At 40.1% G+C, this 22,660-nt stretch overlaps 1 protein-coding gene across 10 annotated transcripts in view; it reads left to right on the top strand.

The window, feature by feature from the left end:
- Window positions 1-22,660, top strand: part of USP54 (ubiquitin specific peptidase 54) — a 147,015-nt gene that overhangs the window by 37,611 nt on the left and 86,744 nt on the right. The window contains exon 1 of one of the 10 annotated variants that reach the window (XM_068547825.1): window positions 16,007-16,110. The exons of 8 other annotated variants lie outside the window; for them this stretch is intronic. The gene's annotated coding sequence lies outside the window, so the exon portion shown is untranslated. Of the gene's footprint in view, window positions 1-16,006; window positions 16,111-16,322; window positions 16,345-22,660 lie in introns of those variants that run through there. One more of the 10 variants, XM_068547827.1, reaches the window with a different exon arrangement.

The following is a 22,660-nucleotide window of genomic DNA, read 5'->3' as shown; positions in this document are numbered from 1 at the left end:
ACTCTTCCTTGCAGTGCACGGGCTTCTCATTGCTGTGGCTTCTCTTGTTGCAGAGCATCTAGGTGTGCAGGCTTCAGTAGTTGTGGCTCGCGGGTTCTAGAGTGCAGGCTCAGTAGTTGTGGCGCACGGGCTTAGTTGCTCCACGGCATGCGGGATCTTCTCGGACCAGGGCTCGAACCTGTGTCCCCTGCATTGGCAGGCGGATTCTTAACCGCTGAGCCACCAGAGAAGCCCTGGCCATTTTAATTAATTAATTTTTATTGAAGTATAGTTGATTTACAATGTTGTGTTAGTTTCTGTTATATAGCAAAATGATTCAGCTTTATATATATCTATATATTTTTTCTTTTTCAGATTCTTTTCCATTATAGATTATTACAAGATATTGAATATAGTTCCCTGTGCTATACAGTAGGACCCTGTTGTTTATCTATTTTATATATCGTGGCATGTAGCTATTAATCCCAAGCTCCTAATTTATCCCTCCCCTACTCCTTTCCCCTAAGTTTGTTTTCTAGGCAGTTGCCAATTTTATTTTTTTAATTTTTTGTTAAAAAATTTTATTTTTTTTTACGAAAAAACAACCTACAAAATGGGGGAAAATATTTATAAATGACACAACAGACAAGGGCTTAATTTCCACAGTATACAAAGAGCTCCTACAACTCAACAACAAAAAAACCAAATAACCCAATTGAAAAATGGGCAGAAGACCTTAATAGACATTTCTCCAAAGAAGACATATAGATGGCCAGTAGGCACATGAAAAGATGCTCAACATCACTAATTATTAGAGAAATGCAATTCAAAACTACAATGAGGTACCACCTCACACTGGCCATCCTTAAAAAGTCTACAACTAACAAATGCTAGAGAGGGTGTGGAGAAAAAGGAACCCTCCTACATTGTTGGTAAGAATGTAAGTTGGTGCAGCCACTATGGAAAACAGTATGGAGGCTCCTCAGAAAACTAAAAATAGAATTACCATATGATCCAGCAATCCCACTCCTGGGCATATATCCAGAGAAAGCTATAATCCAAAAAGTTACATGCTACCCTATGTTCATAGCAGCACTATTCACAATAGCCAGGACATGGAAACAACTGAAATGTCCATTGACAGTTGAATGGATAAAGAAGATGTGGTACATATACACAATGGAATACTACTCAGCCATAAAAAGAACGAAATAATGCCATTTGCAGCAACATGGATGGAACTAGAGGTTATCATACTAAGTGAAGTCAGAAAGAGAAAGACAAATACCATATGATATCACTTATATGTGGAATCTAAAATATGGCAAAATGAACCTATCTATAAAACAGAAATAGACTCATAGAGGACAGACTTATGGTTGCCAAAGGGAAGCGGGAGGGAGAGGGATGGACTGGGAGTTTGGGGTTGGTAGATGCAAACTATTACATTTAGAATGGATAAACAAGGTCCTACTGTGTAGCACAGGGAACTATATTCAATATCCTGGGATAAACCATAATGGAAAAGAATATGAAAAAGTATATATATATGTATATATAAAAAATGGAATCACTTTGCTGTACACCAGAAGCTAACACAACATTATAAGTCAACTATACATCAATAAAAAACTTTTTTTTTTTGCTGCACCATGTAGCATGCGAGATCTTAGTTCCCTGACCAGGGATTGAACCCATGATCCCTGCAGTGAAAGCGTGGAGTCCTAACCACTGGACCACCAGGGAATTCCCCAGGAATACATTTCTTTGTATTGGTATGGACTCATAGATATTTATCTTATTCTTTAGCCTATAATCCAATATTACATTCTTTTTCTTCTCAAATTGTTTTAGATTTGGCCATTGGGCACTCCTTTGGTTGTCTTCTGTGTCCCTTTGGTATACCTCTATCAATTTAGGATATTTGTTGTGTTTTGTTTTTAGCATTTCCTTACTTTTTGACATTATAAGATGCTCCAGGCTCATCTAATGTATTTCCTGTCCCAGGCCTAGAATCAGCCATTTCTCCAAGGAACCTTGGATTCTTTTATTGGAGAATAGTATTTGAAACTAAGATGTCAGGTCTAGGTGTGCTTGTTGCAACTGGTGTGTCATTGATTCTAAGCATTCTCAGCTGACAGAGCAAGTAAATATATGCGTGTATACATATACACATCTGTAAATATTTCTAGATGTAACCATCTTTATCTTTATTTATTTATTTTAAAAAAATCTTTTATTTTTTGGCCGCGCCGTGCGGCATGTGGGATCTTAGTTCGCTGACCAGGGATCGAACCCACGCCCCCTGCATTGGAAGCGCAGAGTCTTAACCACTGGACTGCCAGGGAAGTCCCCCATCTGTATCTTTATTAAGCTAAACAAGTTTATATTCCAACTCTAATCTGTTACCACATGGATAATTTTAGCCTTTTCTTCCGTCTTATCTGTAACTTCCCATTCCAAACGTGAGAAACCTTCCACCATCTCCCATTCATTTACTTAATTGTTCAATTCCAGTATACATGTATAGTGTTTTTCAGAATTGTTAACTTGTATACCTGTGGGAAGCATCTGTACTAGCTAGAATGGCAGTGGTAACGTTCAGTTTCTTTGCCATTAGTCTTACAAACTCCAGTCATTTCCATAGTTGCTTAGGTCAGTACCTTTATCCACTACCCCCTTCAGTGAGGTTGTTTAATACATTTGTATGTTTTTATTATGGAAAATTTCAAACATATACAAAAGTAAGGAGAAGAGTGTGTTGAACTCACCTGTACCCATCACCAGCTTCATGAAACTATTAAATACACGGTCAGTTGTGTTTCATCTATCCTTCCCCCACTCCTCCTTAGTCAACCCATAATTATTTTGAAGTAAATTCCTTACATATTATTTCATCTGTAAATATTCCCAAATGAGACTTACCGTAATTTAACCAATCTCCTGTTGACAGTCATTTAGTTTTTACTTATTACAAACAGTGCAACTGTAATATCTTTCTACATTATCTTTGCAAACTGCAGGGTAAATTTCCAGAAGTTGAATTGCTGAAACAAAGGGTATAAGCATTTTAAATTGAGAAATACCACCAAATTAATTTTATTTCTACCAGGAGTGAATGAGAATTTACCCCTCTCCTCACCCTCACCTGCTCTGGTTTCACCAAACTTTTAATTACTTGGCATTCTGAGATACAAAAGGTGATAGTACTTTTCTTTTGCATTTCTTTAATATGAATGAGATAGGACATTTTCCCTATCTTTATTGGTCATCTATTTTTTCTCTCTGTGAACAGGACATTTAAATTCTTTGTTTAAGGAAAGAAAATAAAGTGGCACAAAGGACCACTTCCTTTCCCAAACCATTAATACTATGCTGTCATGTCTCCCTTTTCCCCTGTTCCCAGTTCAGATCACCAACTCGGGAGTGGTGTTTAAGTCTCTTTAATGAAGGTAAATACTTGCCCATCTTTTTCCCCTATCCTTCTGTCCCCCTTTTCACTCACCAAAGGTTCATTAGTTCTCTGCTTTCTTTGCACCTTGAGCACAGTCAGATTGTTTTTCAAACAGATGGTTTTAAGTCAGCTTCTGAGAGTACTCTGGGGAAATTTGCCCAAAAAGCAACAGGAAGGATTTCTACAGACATGTAGGGGAATGTTTATAATTGTTTAGCAAAGGGTGTGCCCAGCAAGTATCGTTTCAGGCTGCCTTGTTCATCTGTTCTGTCTTTCCACCCAAACATAACACTTGTACTCTGACTTCTGCTGCTGTGACATGTCGGTGGCATTTTCAGCCTTATTTTTGTCACAGTGAATTATCTGTGTCCATTCACTTTGGACATACATGTAATCAGTAGTAATACTGTTGGCTTCTTGATTAGAGAAATGGTGATTGCATTCTGTCCTGAATTAAATAACAATGTCAGACAGTAAGAATGCCCTGACAGCCTGATTTTCTTGCTTATGTATTCTTTAAAAACAGCTATTCAAAATCTCATACACACATAAGTTGTTTGCCAAGCATTTGAAGCCATCTAGTTTTACCAGGTGGCAGCTGCTGTTGTTTATGGGAACCTAATTTAAACCACAGACGTGGAACAGTGTCCTTGTTTTGCAAAGAGGAAAACTGTAATTTTTTAAAATAACAGCTTTATTGAGATATAATTCACATACCACACAATTCATCCATTTAAAGTTTTACAATTCAGTAGTTTTTAATATCTTTACAGAGTTGAACAACCATCACAATTAATTTTAGAATATTTTTATCACCTCCAAAAGAAATGGTATATCTATTAGCAGTCACTTTCTATTTCTTTCACACCTCCTCTCAGTCCTAGGCAACCACTAATCTACTTTCTATCTCTGTAATTTGCCTATTCTGGATATTTCATATAATTGGAATCGTACAATAGGTGGTCCTTGTGACTGGCCTTTTCACTTAGCATAATATTTTCAAGGTTTATTCATGTTGTAGCATGTATTAGTACTTCATTCTTATAATGACAGAATACTATTCTATGGTATGAATATATCACATTTTATTTATCCATTTATCAGTTGATATACATTTGGGTTGTTTCCACTTTTTGGCTATTATGAATAATGCTGCTATGAACATTCATGTACAAGTTTTTTTTTTTTTTATCTATCTATCTATCTATCTATTTATTTATTTATGGCTGTGCTGGGTCTTCGTTTCTGTGTGAGGGCTTTCTCTAGTTGTGGCAAGCGGGGGCCACTCTTCATCGTGGTGCGCGGACCTCTCATTATCGCGGCCTCTCTTGTTGCGGAGCACAGGCTCCAGACGCGCAGGCTCAGTAATGGTGGCTCACGGGCCTAGTTGCTCCGCGGCATGTGGGATCTTCCCAGACCAGGGCTCGAACCCGTGTCTCCTGCACTGGCAGGCAGATTCTCAACCACTGCGCGACCAGGGAAGCCCCATGTACAAGTTTTTAAGTGAACATATGTTTTAATTTCTCTTGGAGAATATCTATCTACCTACCCACCTACCTACCTAACCTACCTACCTACCTACCTATCTATCTCTAGGAATAGAATTGCTGGGTCATACGGTAACTCTATGTTTAATCTTTTGAGGATCTACCAGGCTGTTTTCTAAAGTGGCTGCACCATTTTACATTTCCAACAGCAGTGCAGGAAGATTCAGATTTCTTTCCACTCTTGTTAACCCTTATTATTATAGCCATTTTGGTGTGAAGAGGTGGTTTTGATTTTCATTTCATTGTTTAACCTATCTTTGTTTTTTTAATTATTAATTATTAACAAGCTATCAGCTTTATTTTTTACAACAGTTTTAGATTCATAGAAAAATTGAGCAAATAGTGTTACCAAATTCAGATTCTGCTGCTCACTGCTCAAAAGCTGATACTTGACAGACATGTTGGTTGGAAAGGAAAGGTTGCTTTATTCAGGAGGCTGGCAATCTGGGGAGATGGGAGACCTGTGCCTAAAAACCAACTCTGACGATTCTGCTTAACCATGAAAGTGTTTTATTTATTTATTTATTTATTTATGGCTGCGTTTGGGTCTTCGTTGCTGCACGTGGGCTTTCTCTAGTTGCAGCGAGCAGGGGCTACTCTTTGTTGCGGTGCGCAGGCTTCTCATTGCGGTGGCTTCTCTTGTTGCAGAGCACGGGCTTTAGGCGCGTGGGCTTCAGTAGTTGTGGCGCACAGGCTTAGTTGCTCCGCGTCATGTGGGATCTTCCTGGACCAGGGCTCGAACCTCTATCTCCTGCATTGGCAGGCGGATTCTTAACCACTGTGCCACCAGGGAAGCCCCAGGAAAGTGTTTTAAGGGAGAATCATTTGGGGAGGAGGTCAGAGTCTTCCTTATTTTCTGTGTGCAGGGTTTCTTCTGATTGGTTGGTGGTGAGGTAACAGGGTGGTGTTCCAGGAATCTTGTGCACAGCCTGAAGTTACCCTCCTCCACCTAGGTGGGGACCTTAGTTCCTACAGAAGCCCTCAAAGGTATTGTTATGTATATTCCTTGAGGAAGAACCAGGACCCTGCTTTTATTGCTGCACTGTTTCTTTCTTTTTAAAAAATTTTTTAAATTTATTTGGCTGCATCGGGTCTTAGTTGCGGCATGCGGGATCTTTCATTGCAGCGCACGGGCTTCTCTCTAGCTGTGGCCCTGACCAGGGATTGAACCTGCATCCCATGCATCGGAAGGTGGATTCTTAACCACTGGATCACCAGGGAAGTCCCTCAACTGTTGTTTCTTTTTTTTTTTTTTTTTAATTAATTTTGTAAGTGAAATAAGGAGCATTTTCTTTTTTCTTTTCTTTATTAATTAATTAATTTATTTTTGGCTGTGTTGGGTCTTCGTTTCTGTGTGAGGGTTTTCTCTAGTTGCGGCGAGTGGGGGCCACTCTTCATCGCGGTGCGCGGCCTCTCTCTGTTGTGGCCTCTCTTTTTGTGGAGCACAGGCTCCAGACGCGCAGGCTCAGCAATTGTGGCTCACAGGCCCAGCTGCTCCGTGGCATGTGGGATCCTCCCAGACCAGGGCTCAAACCCGTGTCCCCTGCATTGGCAGGCAGATTCTCAACCACTGCGCCACCAGCGAAGCCCCTGCACTGTTGTTTCTTAACTGCTCCTCCTTTGTTTCTGCATTCCCTCCCTTCCCTGATAAGCAACTGTTTGAATCTGCCCTTTGGAACTCAGAGAAAGTCAAGGTGGCTGAATAAAGCCTATTTCCTACAAACAGGAAGCAGGGGACATGGAAAGGATTTATACCCAGGTGGGCCCCACAGGGTCCCGCTTCGTTTCAATAGTAGAGAGTTCCCATATTGTGTCTCTCCATACACGGTTTCCCCTACTAGTAACATCTTACAGTAGTGTGGCACATTTGTTGCAATTAATAAACCAATATTGAAACATTATTAACCAAAGCCCATAGTTTGTTAAGATGTCTTCAGTTTTTTTTTTAATATCTTTATTGAAGTATAATTGCTTTACAGTGTTGTGTTAGATTCTGCTGTATAATAAAGTGAATCAGCTATATGCATACATATATCCCCATATCCCCTCCCTCTTGCATCTCCCTCACACCTTCTTTATCCCACCCCTCTAGGTGGTTGCAAAGCACCGAGCTGATCTCCCTGTGCCATGCAGCTGCTTCCCACTAGCTATCTATTTTACATTTGGTAGCGTATATATGTCAATGCTACTCTGTCACTTCGTCCCAGCTTAGTTTTTTTTCTGTTTAAGTCCCCATCTAAAATTCCACATTGCATTACTTATCACCGCTCCTTTTGGTTATAACGGTTTCACAAACTTTGATTATTTTTGATGACCTGGACAGTTTGGACTATTGGTCAAGTATTTTGTGGGATGCCCCTCCATTGGAATTTGTCTGATACTTTTCTCATGATTAGACTGGGGTTATGGGTTTTTGGGTGGAAGATCCAGATATATAGTATCATTCGCATCACATCATATCAAGGGTAAATGTTATCAACATGATTTATCATTGTTGATATTGACCTTGATCACCTGACTGAGGCACTGGCTGTCAGGTTTCTTCACTGTAAAGTCACTCCTCTTGCCTCTTTCCATGCTGTATTGTTGAGCAGCTTTTCATGTGCTTATTATTCATTTGTGTATCTTCTTTGGAGAAATGTCTATTCAGAACTTTTTTAAAATTGAGGTTTTTTTGTTTTTTGTTTTTTTTTAAAGATTTATTGATTGATTGATTGATTGCTATGTTGGGTCTTCGTTTCTCTGCTAGGGCTTTCTCTAGTTGCGGCAAGTGGGGGCCACTCTTCATCGCGGTGCGTGGGCCTCTCACTATCGTGGCCTCTCTTGTTGTGGAGCACAGGCTCCAGACGCGCAGGCTCAGTAGTTGTGGCTCACGGGCCCAGTTGCTCCGCGGCATGTGGGATCTTCCCAGACCAGGGCGCGAGCCCGTGTCCCCTGCATTAGCAGGCAGATTCTCAACCACTGCGCCACCAGGGAAGCCCTAAAATTGAGGTTTTAAGAAATACCCTTTTTTTTTTTTTAAGCATCTTTATTGGAGTATAATTGCTTTACAATGGTGTGTTAGTTTCTGCTTTATAACAAAGTGAATCAGTTATACATATACATATGTTCCCATATCTCTTCCCTCTTGCATCTCCCTCCCTCCCACCCTCCCTATCCCACCCCTCTAGGTGGTCACAAAGCACCGAGCTGATCTCCCTGTGCTATGCGGCTGCTTCCCACTAGCTATCTATTTTACATTTGGTAGTGTATATATGTCTATGCCACTCTCTCACCCTGTCACATCTTACCCCTCCCCCTCCCCCTATCCTCAAGTCCATTCTCTAGTAGGTCTGTGTCTTTATTCCCATCTTGCCACTAGGTTCTTCATGACCTTTTTTTTTTTTCCCTTAGATTCCATATATATGTGTTAGCATACTGTATTTGTTTTTCTCTTTCTGACTTACTTCACTCTGTATGACAGACTCTAACTCCATCCACCTCACTACAAATACCTCCATTTCATTTCTTTTTATGGCTGAGTAATATTCCATTGTATATATGTGCCACATCTTCTTTTTCCATTCATCCGATGATGGACACTTAGGTTGCTTCCATGTCCTGGCTATTGTAAGTAGAGCTGCAGTGAACATTTTGGTACATGACTCTTTTTGAATTATGGTTTTCTCAGGGTATATGCCCAGTAGTGGGATTGCTGGGTCGTATGGTAGTTCTATTTTTAGTTTTTTAAGGAACCTCCATACTGTTCTCCATAGTGGCTGTATCAATTTACATTCCCACCAACAGTGCAAGAGTGTTCCCTTTCCTCCACACCCTCTCCAGCATTTATTGTTTCTAGATTTTTTGATGATGGCCATTCTGACCGGTGTGAGATGATATCTCATTGTAGTTTTGATTTGCATTTCTCTAATGATTAATGATGTTGAGCATTCTTTCATGTGTTTGTTGGCAATCTGTATATCTTCTTTGGAGAAATGTCTATTTAGGTCTTCTGCGCATTTTTGGATTGGGTTGTTTGTTTTTTTGTTATTGAGCTGCATGAGCTGCTTGTAAATCTTGGAGATTAATCCTTTGTCATTTGCTTCATTTGCAAATATTTTCTCCCATTCTGAGGGTTGTCTTTTGGTCTTGTTTATGGTTTCATTTGCTGTGCAAAAGCTTTTAAGTTTCATTAGGTCCCATTTGTTTATTTGTGTTTTTATTTCCATTTCTCTAGGAGCTGGGTCAAAAAGGATCTTGCTGTGATATATGTCATAGAGTGTTCTGCCTATGTTTTCCTCTAAGAGTTTGATAGTGTCTGGCCTTACACTTAGGTCTTTAATCCATTTTGAGTTTATTTTTGTGTATGGTGTCAGGGAGTGTTCTAATTTCATACTTTTACATGTACCTGTCCAATTTTCCCAGCACCACTTATTGAAGAGGCTGTCTTTTCTCCACTGTATATGCTTGCCTCCTTTATCAAAGATAAGGTGACCACATGTGCGTGGGTTTATCTCTGGGCTAAGAAATACCCATTTTTAAATTGGATTGCTTTTATTATTCAGTTGTAAGTATTCTTTATCTATTCTAGATACAAGTCTCTTATCAGAAATGTAATTTGCAAATATTTTCTCCCATTTTTTTGGTTATCTTATTACTTAAAAAATTTTTTTAAATTTATTTATTGATTTTAGGCTGCATTGGGCTTTCGTTGCTGCGTGCGGGCTTTCTCTAGTTGTGGCGAGCGGGGGCTACTCTTCGTTGTGGTGCGCGGGCTTTTCATTGCGGTGGCTTGCCTTGTTGTGGAGCACGGCTCTAGGCGCGGGCTTCAGTAGTTGTGGCACGTGGGCTCAGTAGTTGTGGCTCGCAGGCTCTAGAGCTCAGGCTCAGTAGTTGTGGTGCACAGGCTTAGTTGCTCTGCGGCATGTGGGATTTTCCTGGACCAGGGCTTGAACCCATGTCCCCTGCATTGGCAGGCAGATTCCTAACCACTGTGCCAATGATGGTGTGGTTTTTAAGGTTCAGTTGAACATGGGGAAAAATTTAGCATGTGTGTGTATATATATATATATATATTTTTTTTTTTTTTTGGCTGCACCACGTGGCTTGCAGTATCTTAGTTCCCTGACCAGGGATTGAACCCAGGCCCCGGCAGTGGAAGCATGGAGTCCTAACCACTGGACCACCAGGGAATTCCCCTAGCATGTATATCTTAATACATTATTAGTAACTCTACCCCAAATCAGTTATAATTTGCTGAAATGTGGTAGAAATCTCAGAGGCTTTCACTACAGCTAGAGAAGACCAGAGATGATTTAGGATAAATATTGCCAAAAATGTAAATTACTCTGCTGACAGCTTAGCACAACTGTAGACTCAATTTGGTTCTTGTGAAACCTCTTAAGGAGAGTTTTTGCCTTTAGAATCTTCTGAGTTAACACACATAATTATTTCAGTGACATAGCAAGGTGTTATCAGAACTGGAAGCAAATTGCTCTTCAGTTTATTCCCAATTTTAGTTTGTGGCCATCCTGAATTTTTGGCACAGTCACCACTGTCCTTTAGTCCTCTCATTATGTGCCTGACCTAAATCTTCACAGATTTGGAGTAAGAACACTAGAAGAAAGAGCTCTAGACGTGGATTTGGGGTCTGAGGGTTTGAAGAGGTTTAGGATAAGAGCTATATGGATAGAGAAGGTAAAAATGAGAAAAATATAAGATTAGGGGTCAGACATGGTTTCAGAAAATTGGAGGGAGAGTGTTAATGTAGAAGCAACATAACTGGGCCTCAATGTCCTCTACTTACAGGAAGTAGTAAGTTCAAGCTCTGTGTGGTCTCATGAGATCACTTGGACAGGGTCTGTCTGAACTTAGTCTGTTCTGGAGTCTATAGTACAGGAATAGGCTAGCAACATAATTTTTACTTGCACTCTATTTCATCGTCTTCCCCTCACCCCCCAACATTTTCTTCTTTCTTTCTTTTTTTTCCCTTAGGCATGTCTTTCTTCTTCCTTGATTTTGCCTTAAACTTGTAGGCTTAAGATTTAAAAGACAATGAGAGGTTCGTGTTTTTAACCGCTTTCTATGAGACTAGTGATGCCGAAAACTTGGCCTCTGCGCTCTGGTGCCGAATTGAATCTTGGAGACAGAGTTTTGGGTGAAGTAGAAAAGAATAGCTTTATTGCTTTGTCAGGCAAATGGGGACACAGAAGCCTTGTGCCCTGAAAAACTGTGTGTCCCAATGTGGGGGGATTTGGTGAGGATTTTTTTTTTTTTTTTTTTTTTGACCATGCCACATAGCTTGTGGGATCTTAGTTCCCTGACCAGGGGTTGAACCTGGGCCCTCAGCAATGAAAGCAAAAGAGTCCTAACCACTGGATCACCAGGGAATTCCTGATGAGTTTTACAGCAGTGGTTTAAGGGCGGGGTTGCTGATAAGGATCAGGGTGTGTGAAGGGCCTGCACTCCTTTAATCTGGCCTCAGGTGGTTTCCTGATGAGCTTCTGGAGGTTGTCAAACTGTGACCTTCTCTGGAATAAAGAATGCTAATATCTTCCATTTGTTGGGGATTTTAGTTCTGTAAAAGAGCTCAAAGATATCATTATGAGTATCCCTTGAGGACCCTGCCCCAAGGCTACACTGTTGTTTCTTGGCTGCTCCTCCCTTGTCTCTGCATCCCCTCCCTTCCCTGATAAGCAACTGTTCAAAAGGCTTCCATGCCCAAGAGCCCCACAGAGTCCTGCTAGGTTTCACTAGCATTTAGGTGATTCTGTGGTGCTTGAGAGATATTTGACATCCTTACTCCTCTCTAGAAGCTTTCAGCCTCTTTGAAGAAATTTTAAACCGTTGTTCTAGAGATATGTTGGCTATATTCATAATGACATAGTGCTATTTCAAATAATTTTTAGGATAATGCAAGATGTAATTAAATATATGAATTTAAATGATAATGATATTATAACATTAGAAACTCAAATAAGTGGCCCCTGACTGCCTTTCCTCTTTTTTCAGAGTCCATTTGTGTGAGAAATACACAGAACTGTTTTTGGATGGTTTGTTGCTTAGGTCTGTGGTTAACAGCCAGAGTGTATCCGAAGTATGTCCTTAGGATCGTAATTGTTTGGTTTTTTTTTTTTTTTTCTTCTCTCTTCCTTTTTTGCATTATACCTCTTCTTAGTAATGGGTACTTGTGTAAAATAATCAGCTATTCAAGGTACATATGCTATTTACTAACACTAAATAAATCTCAGAATATAAACTAGATACAAATTAGCTATGTAGTTTTTATTGTTTTCCATGGACTTTCCAGTATATTCTTCTTTACAATCTAGAGTCAAAGGCTAGAATATTTTCTCTTGGGTTCCTTGTTAACTAAGATCAAGTCCATATTTTAGTTTCATTTTCCAAACTCCAGTTTAAGCTTTTTTTCCCCCATGTGAACATATAGCCAGGAGTCAAATGCTACTGTTCTATGGGCTTCCACTTGATATAAAGCAGTCTTTACTCTGCCCCTCCCCACCTCAATCCTCCATAGTTTATTTAAGAGTCTCCAAATTTCCTCACTGCTCCCTAGAGTGCTAGAATCAAGACACTTTTATTTTCCAATCTGGCTCCTACTCTGGAGCCACTCAACTCCTTCCTTTGCTGCTAATATCAGCATTTTCATTAGCATCTCAGAAATAAAAACCAACAAAAATGGTTTTTGGGGTTACTCCAGGAGGGAGTCACCCTGGTTTTTCTTAGAGAAATTCTGTTTCTCTTTTATGGCTCTAAGAGAAGCAAAATATTCTCTTATTAAATTGAACATTCTGCTGTACCCTACCCCTCTGGATAGTGGATGTGACCAAGTGGGAGTTTTCAGCCTGTGTTCTTCCATATCACCCCCCCCCCAACATACCCCACCCACCCGCACAAGGATTTCTCTTGATTGTTTTATTCAAGTCTTAGAAGTAGTTTCTCCCTGCTAAAAATTTTTATATTTTTTCAGAGGTCTTTGTCTGTATAGTCAAAGGTGGACTCTTATGGTATAACATTCCCTGCAAAGTACTTGAAAAATAGGACAAGTTTTGTTGAAGCACAGTTTTACAAAGTACTGTTGTTATTGAACTGAACTTGAGTTCACATGCTTGGAGCCTAGGAAAGCCAATCTGCTGATACCAGGTTGTGGTGAAGGAAAGCACAGCATTTACTGCAGGATGCCAAGCAAAGAGAACAGTCAGTTTGTGCTCAAAAGACCTGAACTCCCCGGTGGCTTTCAGGGAAGCTTTATTTATTTATTTAAAGTTTTTTTGATGTGGACCATTTTTAAAGTCTTTATTGAACTTTTTACAATATTGCTTCTATTTTATGTTTTGGATTTTTGGCTACGAGGCATGTGGGATCTTAGCTCCCTCACCAGGGATCGAACCCACACCCCCTGCATTGGAAGGGGGAGTCTTAACCACTGGACCACCAAGGAAGTCCCAGGGAAGGGTTTTTTAAAGGCAACATTATGGGTGAGGGTTGCAGGGTGCCTGATCAACTCATGGACATTCTTCTGATTGGTTGATGGTGAGGTAACAGGGTGATGTTCCTGGAATCTCAGTCATCAATCTACTGGTTCCAGCTAGTCTGGTGTCTAGTACTTGTGGTTAGATGTAGTCACCATTCTCTACCTGGGAGGGCGGGGGTCTTAGTTTCTGCAGAACAGCTAGAAGATATGCATCAGATTGTTATCAGTATCCCATCAGGAGAACCAGGAGTCCTGTGACTAATCTAATCATTGATTGCATGAGGCTGCTCTTTGGAACTCAGGGAAGGCCTAGGAGACTAAAGCCTTTTTTCTACAACCAAGAAACTGAGACACAGAGCGGCTTTTGTACCTGGGAAGGCTCTGCAGGCTCCTGCTCAGCTTCACTGTTGTAACCAGTGTCATCCAACTTCAGGATCCCTGAACATTTAAAAATGACATCTAAACCCATATATGTTAGTCTTCCTCTTTGTTTGGGAACCCTTGACTGAAACTCCTCACCTTGGCTAGGCAGGATGATAACTGCTTGCCTGCGTTGTCTCACAATAGGAGGTCCTGAAGAAGAACATGGTTCTGCCGTGGAAAACTAACCGGGAGAATTTGGGAGGAGCTGAAAGGAGGGAGGACACGCCAGCCCATAGTATGTCTTGTAAAACTAACCTGGAAAAATTTGGGAGGGGCCAGAGGAGGAGGGAGGAGACAATGTGTCCTGGCAACCTCCCATAAACCTTCACAATGAAATCCATCTTAGCTGAGACATGCCTGTGCCACCAGGAAGGACCCTGAGTCAGACCGAATATGGGCCAAGCAAGATGATTGGCCACCTGGAAACTGATACCCTTACCATAAAACCTGAGACTGTGAACCACGGGGCAGAGGAGTTCTCCTAGGTTCCCTTATCCTGTTGCTCTCTGCTCGGGCACCTCTTCCCAGTAAAATCTTTTGCTTTTGTCAGTATGTGTGTCTCCTCGGATTCATTTCCGAGTGTTAGACAAGAGCCCACTCTCGAGCCCTGGAAGTGGTCCCCCTTCTTGCAACATCTTGACCTAGCAATCATGCCCACAAAAACACTCCTACAAGCAATTTGGCACTCATCTAGCACAAAGCTGTAGTTACTCAATTTATTTTGGGTTGAGATGCCTAGTGGTTGACACAGGGTTCTCTTTATATGAGACAGAATCTCCTATGCAGTCTTGAAAAGGAAATAAGAAATGTCCAAAAATAACTTACACAAGGCAGAATGTGAGTATGTAGGAGAGTTTTGCATGAAGTATTTTCTGAGGGGCTTCAAAAGAGATTACAGTTCATTAGGGTGAGATTTCCCTGTGGATCACCTCCCTTACCTGGCTGAGATGAGAAGTCACGTTATCTAGTTGCATTGTAACCAGGGTTGAAGCTCTGTAACTCTGCCCCAGTATTCTTAGTTTTATTTGATTAGTTCCACAAGGAATATATAACCATCTCTTAAGGACTTGATTGGAGAGCTTGCCCTTGATATTTGTACACTCTTTTTTTGTATTTAGCACTGATCATAGAAATCCTGTGTTTCACATTTTGAAATGACACTAACATCTCCACACCCCCACCAAGCACTAGGAGACCTGAATTAGAATGCTAAGGGTTAGCAAAAGAAAAGCAATAGTTTCTTTTTTTTTCTTTCTTTCTTTCTTTTTTTTTTTTTTTAATTTGGGCACTTCCCTTGTTGTGAAAGGACTACTTTAGACTAGTATATTGTTAAAATGTAAGAGCTTAATTAGTTTTGGGTAGTGCCTGCTTTTGTTTAATTTTACCAATAAATCTTAATTAAATCTTTAAAAAAATCAACCCATACATTTTCTCTCAACCTATAGAAATACAACAGAACTTCCTATTCGGCAAGGATTCTGCTGATGAGTTTTTTCATCAGTATGCTTATAAAACAACTCCTTTCAATAAAGCTGTTTTATAACAGGGAGTAGTACATAGAAGGGTGTGCGTTGGTCCTCTGGGGCCTTTGTGCCCTGCCTGCAAATGTGAGTTCTGGGTGGAATGATCACATGTTTGGGGGTAGGACTCTGCCTGCTGTTTGTTCTTGGTGATATAATTTGGCCTCTTTCCTGAGAGAAGGAGGGAGATTTTTCACTGTCCTCGCCTTTCAGGTTGGGAATCGTTGAGAGTCCAAGCTTTTAAAAATTGATTCCTGAATCCAACCTCAGTTTACACAGTAATTTTCTTTAAGAGTGTGTCTTGTTTAAGGTAGTTGGAAGAGTTTTGCCTCTTAAAATGATTTAATTCAATTTAAGTCTAGACAGTCTTGGAATTATGAATTAAGAATTCGAACAACGACATTGTTTTGGTTTTCTCAAAGCACTATGAAAGCGTCTTCAAGTGCTCCTTTTGACTTAGTGCAAAGGACTTTTTTAGTGCTGGCCCTCCATTTGAAAGCAGCTGCCACTGCGCTAACCTTATTGTTATAGTGCTGACCTCTGTCATCAGGAATGCCCCGGGAGGAAACAGACTCCTAAATGTTTTTCTTAAGCCTCTATGAAGTTTGTGATATGTCCTTTCAAATTACTTTTGGTTAGTTTCTTAAGTTTACTTTGTGTTTCATTGGAAGCTCCATGTTTTTAGCTTTATCATGAATTGTCAGTGCTGAGTTCCTGGTAGGTGTTAAAAAGAATTGCCCTTTCCCTGTTACTCTGTTCTGTGGGAAGCCTTTGTGGTTTAAATTCACAGTTTCCCATTGTTGCTAGCTTCAGTTGTCTCCTCCCTCTGTACCCTTCCCTCCCCAGAACTCTAGCTCTTCCCTTGCCCCTCCCCGTTCCTGTATCACTGGTCCCACAAATGCCCTTGTGATTGCTGGTGGCCTTTTGCTGGAGGTGTGAGTGTGCTCTCTGGTAAGTACGTGCTTATGGCAAAACTGGGTGGGTGGAGGGATGTAGGGAACTGGTCAGTCTTTGTGAAGTGCTGCTTTTAACAGGCAAAGTGTAAACCTTGAAAGTGAGGTTAACTTCTTAACTTTCAGAAGGCTTCTGTAGTGCTGACTGTTGTTTCTGTTCTTCCCTCCTCTTATTCAATTATTAAGGCTTTGGGAATTTGATTTTTATTATTGGTTTAAAAACCCATTCTCATAGATTTTCTTGAGCTCATAGAATTAAAGGCAAGGATTGTGGGTTTAGTATTTTAAATTTCCTTCAGATAGAAGGTTATTTGTGATTTCTTTATACTTATTTTCAGTATTAACATACTGATAAAAGAAATAATGAAGAAGAGGTCTTATTTTGTGGCTAAGCTGGAAAGTAGCATTTATTTCCAGAATTGGAATGATTCTTTTTTCTTCTCAGCAAATGTTGGCAAAATTCACTAAGATTTTGGCAATATATTGTCAATTCTGGGAAATGGTTTGCTGAGTACTTGAGGATAACAGATGGTTCTGGGAATTACTTTTGGGAAGTTAGATTTGTTCATTAGCACCTTCTCTCTTGAGATGTGAGATCTATAATCCTTTTGAAAGTAAAATATTTAATATTTGGTGTTCAGCTTAAGTCAAATATCACTTTCATAATGGGCTTTCTATTTCCTTGGATTATATGTTTTGATCCTCAACTAAGAAACAGTGTGTGTGTGTGTGTGTGTGTGTGTGTGTGTGTGTGTGTATGTGTTGACATTGAATGGATGATATTCTGGTATTTCAAGCAGTTATAAAGTTGTAAGCCTTGGGTTCTTCAGAAGTACTGCTAATTAAAAGTTACTTTTATGGTAGATGATGTGAGGGAAAACTTGTTTGTGGTATTTCATTGCGGTTCATTGCAGTTTGTGGTATTTCATTGCGGTTCAACCTTCCTAATTGATAGGTGCACTTGTATAATAATGAATTCCTGAGCTCTACTACCATGTGGCAAGTGCTAGTTTCTATGCTAAGTACTTTGCATTTACTTCTAATTCCCAGTATGACCTTGTCAGATAGGTAGTATTATCCCTTTGGGAAACAGTCATGCATAGGTAGAACATGGGTTTTTCTTTTCAGGAAAATGAGGGAAATAATCCCTACTTGGTAGATTAATTGTGAGAACTAAAGGACGTACCATGTGTCTGGTGCCTAGCATAGAGTTGGTGTTCACTAAGTGGTGGCTACTGTTATTATAATTTTACAGCTGAAAGAGCTGGAGGGTAAGTACTTTGCTTAAGGTCTCTCAGTTGTCAGAAGTAGAGGTGGGATTCGAACTGGCTCAAAACCAGGAGTCTGGCAGCATGTTTTTATTTGAGTATTGGAAGGCTTTTAGAGTAGATTTCAGTGGATCCCTGCCCATCCCTCCACTCCTGCCCGCAGAGAGGAGGGGTTCTTGATATATGCCTTTCTTTCCTTGGTATCCTCTGTCACCTTCCCAGTCATGTGCTTGGTCTCTCACACTGGAGTTGCTTGTGCCATTCAGTGCCAGTGTTCTCCCAGCAGAAATGAGTCAAGCCAGTGCAGTCAGTGGCTTTTGAAAGAGCCATCATGCTTTCATTATTGTTTGTGCTGAAATAATTTGGGTAGTGGTATGTTTATTTTTTTAAAAATTTTTTAGTTTTTTAAATTGTAAACTTTTTTTTTTAAGTGGTATGTTTATAATGATTAATAAATACTGCATGGTTGCAATCGAGCATTTAAGTTAAAAAAATCTTAGGGTTTAAAAAATTAGGAAAAAACTCTCTAATTCTAAGTTACTGAACTAGAGGATAATATAAGGCAACTTTATGGAACTCATAGTTATCATTTTGCTATCCTGGGGCCTAATGTATTCACTATTGACTTTTTTCCCTTTATCTACCACAGTTACTAGTTTGGTGCTATTAGCAGTATGTTTGAGGAAGAATGTTGTGTTTGTCCTACTGGCTATTAGGTAGAGTATCTTTCTTCCATAGACCTTTGGGAAACAGAAGGTATGATTTAGGTATGATATGATTTAGGCAGTAGATTCAGGGAAGAAATAGAGATGACTGGTTATACTTACAACTGAGTTATCTCTAAATTGAAAAATGTATTTCAAAAAACTTAGTTCTTCATTTATTCTTTTATTTAACAAGTATTGAACATCTGCTGAGTGTAAGGCAATGTAACTTTCTGCTTTTTATTCTAATAAAGTACTCATGTGTTGGTTAAGAACTGATTAACAAAGTGTTCCTGGGAGGGAGAGATTAAATCCCAATTGGTGGGGGACAGTATTTAGAAAATCTTTTGGGAAATGAATTAAATATAAATGGCTACTCCTTCCTAATAGGGTGTGACTGTCATTAGTCGTTATTACTATAAATTGCCAGCAGGATGGCTTCTTCAAACAGGTTTGCTGAGTGGAGTGGATTACTAGTACTAGGAAATACTGGGAAGATGGGGCTGGGGGAAGGGTAATACAGATAACCCTTGAACAACAGGGACTGGAACTGCATGGGTCCACTTATATGCAGGTTTTCTTCAATAAATATACATATTTCTTATTGAGCAAAATGCTGGGTGTATACATAGAACAACTCATTTTTTTGTGTTTTAAGTGTAAGTATTTTGTCACTGAAGTTTTTTGAGCTAAATAGTAATTGATCAGAGATTGCTTTTGGCACTATTTTATAGATAGGATTAGAAGGGGGAGAATAGTTTGGAAGTTACCACAGTAGTCGAGGTGAATTGTATTGAAAATGCATTATTTTTAGAATACATTTTCCCTCATTTTGATAGGCTTTTGGTTTGTGCTATCAGTTATAGTTTAATCTCATAGAATTTTTACAGTAAGTGTGTGTGTGTGTGTGTATGTGTGTGGGTGTGTGTGTGTGGGTGTGGGTGTGTAAGAGAGAAAGGGAGAAGGAAAGAGAGAGGATGGGTATAGGGGATGCAGTTATCATAATCATAGCTACTATTTATGGAGCTCCTATTTTGTACCTGGCCCTAAGTATTATAATTTTGTTGCAATACTCTCAATAAATCACATTTATTACATGTAGTAAATGACCTGAAAGTGATGGAGCAGGATTGGAATTTAGATTCATTTTATCCTGCTTCTTCATAATTATCATCAAAACATTTATGCCTCATTTACTAGATACTGGGCTAATTTTATATATATATATAAAATATATATACACATATATGTATGTATACACACACACTATTTCATTTAACCCTCGTAAGAGTCATATGAGAGACATATATATTTTTTTAAATTCCATTTTATTGATGAGGTACCTGAGACTTCAATAATTGATTCAATAAGTTGGTCAAGATAACACAGTTGTTAGGTGGTAGAGTCCAAACCTGTTCTACCATGCGAACTCTAGGTCCCTAAGTTTTATTTTTATTTATTAATTAAAAAAATTTATTTATTTTATTTATTTATTTTTGGCTATGTTGTGTCTTTGTTGCTGGGCGTGGGCTTTCTCTAGTTGTGGCGAGCAGGGGCTACTCTTCTTCGTTGTGGTGTGTGGGCTTCTCATTGTGGTCGCTTCTCTTGTTGCAGAGCGCGGGCTCTAGGCCCGTGGACTTCAGTAGTTGTGGCTCACAGGCTCAGTAGTTGTGGCTCGTGGGCTCTAGAGCGGAGTCTCAGTAGTTGTGGCACATGGGCTTAATTGCTGCACGGCATGTGGGATTTTCCCAGACCAGAGCTTGAACCCATTTCCCCTACATTGGCAGGCGGATTCTTAACCACTGCGCCACCAGGGAAGCCCGGTCCCTAAGTTTTATAATTCACATTGTGTTCCCTGGGAATGGTACCTCCTGGATCTCCACTATGATCATGGTGTTTCCTGAGGTTATATAATGTGGTTGGCCCTGCAAAGGCTGCACTTTTAACCACTGTGTTCTTTCTACTATCATGCTGCCTCCCTTAGAAGTCAGTAAATTATCTATATAGCTCTGGATCTTTATAAGGAGGCGCTAAGTAGCCTGCAAATGTCATCTCTTTTTACTTATTTTTAAAATTTATTTATTTATTTATTTTTGGCTGTGCCAGGTCTTAGTTGCAGCATGTGGACTTCTTAGTTATAGCATGTGGACTCTTGATTGCGGCACGTGGGCTCTTAGTTGTGGCATGCGGACTTCTTAGTTGTGGCATGCATGCGGGATCTAGTTCCCCCACCAGGGATTGAACTGGACCCCCCTGCATTGGGAGCACGGAGTCTTACTCACTGGACCACCAGGGAAGTCCCCATATGTCATTTCTTAGTCATTAAATTTGTCACTTAATAGCAAAGTGAAACATGTCTTCTTGTTTTTTTTTCTTTTTTTTTTCCAGCTGCTTTTGGACAAATTTATTGTAAATGGCAGTTTTCTAAGCTCTTACAAAAAGAAAAAATATAAGGCTTTCTGTCCTCTATCAGCATACAATTTTTCTTGTTGTACATGATGTAATAATTTGAAGCTGCCAAAGTCCAACCCTCAGGAAATTGTTTGAGTTGAGTAACTATTCACTGGGGAGTTTGTGATAACCAGCCCATAAATCAACAAATAACGTGGCCTTTTTTATGGTTGTAGATGCTATCTCTTTTTATTTTTAAGCTTGAATGAGAGCAATTATTGATTGAGTTGATACAGTCTTCATTAGAAAAAACCATCTGCGATATCTCAAGCTAGGTATGGAGATTTGGAGGACTTTTATTTAAGGAGAGTCAGAGTTTATCAGAATGTTGGAATTGGCTGTTCTAGGTACTTATCCCTTCAAACAAGAAGTTTTCTCTTTAAATTAAACTTTCAGTGATTCAGTGCCTATTATATTCAACTTCTGTGTGAAATAAAAAGATACCCTTAAGGAATATGTGAGGTACTCCATGTACACAAATAACTGTAATATGGGGGAAGATGGGAATGCTTATCTTGGAGTGGAGGATGAGTGAGGGGCACTTAATAGGTGCTTAGTGAAATGTCTGATGAATAAATGAGTGAGTAGAAGATGTAGCTGGAAAATGGTGGTAAGGTCTAATGATTCTCAAGCTTTGTGTAGGTGCCAGACATATTTAATTCAATCTTATAAATTAGTTAATTTTACTAGCGGACTATGCGAATGTAAAAATATGCAATAAAAAAAGCACAATCGAGCTTCCCTGGTGGCGCAGTGGTTGAGAATCTGCCTGCCAATGCAGGGGACACGGGTTCGAGCCCTGGTCTGGGAAGATCCCACATGCCGCGGAGCAACTGGGCCCGTGAGCCACAACTACTGAGCTTGCGCGTCTGGAGCCTGTGCTCCGCAACAAGAGAGGCCGCGATAGTGAGAGGCCCGTGCACCGTGATGAAGAGTGGCCCCCGCTTGCCACAACTAGAGAAAGCCCTCGCACAGGAACGAAGACCCAACACAGCCATAAATAAATAAATGAAAAAAAAGGCACAATCACGGACTTCCCTGGTGGCTCAATGGTTAAGAATCCACCTGCCAACGCAGGAGACATGGGTTTGAGCCCTGGTCCGGGAAGATCCCTCATCCTGTGGAGAAACTAAGCCCGTGCGTTACAACTACTGAGCCCACATGCCACAGCTACTGAAGCCCGTGCGCCTAGAGCCCATGCTCCGCAACAAGAGAAGCCACTGCAATGAGAAGCCTGAGCACCGCAATGAAGAGTAGCCCCTGCTCGCCGCAACTGGAGAAAGCCCGCACGCAGCAACAAAGATCCAACACAGCCAAAAATAAATAAATTAATTTAAAAAAAAAGAAAGCGCAATCATGAACATGAGTCAATAAGAAAAAAAAAACTGTCAAAATAGGTCCTGTTGACTGCTTTGGGTTTTTTTTTTTTTTTTTTTTGTAGAAAAGAATAGCTTTATTGCTTTGCCAGGCAAAGGGGGACACAGCGGGTTCCTGCCCCTCAAAAACTGTTTGTCCCTGCTTTGTTGTTGTTGTTTTTTTAAGTTTACTGTTTGTTCATGTTTTTGCCCTGTAAGCAGTGGAATAAGTGGACAAGAAAAAATTATGGGAGAGAAACTTGTGAAAACGCCATCCATTAATTTCTCCCCTTGTGAATTATAAAAATACCATTTTTCTCTAGCCAAAAGAATACCCATCTCTGGAAGCCATTGAAAAGGGGAGTGTCATGGTATTTTAGGAGTCCTCTGGTAGTCACATATTTAGGAATGGAGACCTGTCAATGAGTCAGAATGTGGCCCAGTAGTCCAGAGGGGAGAGGATCTGGACCTTAGCAGCAGCAGCAGTGAAAATAGAATGAAAGGAAGTAGAAATCCACGTCTGACCCCCTGTTTCT

This window comes from Eschrichtius robustus, chromosome 7 (assembly GCF_028021215.1).
Source record: "Eschrichtius robustus isolate mEscRob2 chromosome 7, mEscRob2.pri, whole genome shotgun sequence".
NCBI classification, from domain to species: domain Eukaryota; kingdom Metazoa; phylum Chordata; class Mammalia; order Artiodactyla; family Eschrichtiidae; genus Eschrichtius; species Eschrichtius robustus.
The sequence above is the reverse complement of the archived record's forward strand: the minus strand, read 5'-3'. Positions and strand labels throughout refer to the sequence as shown.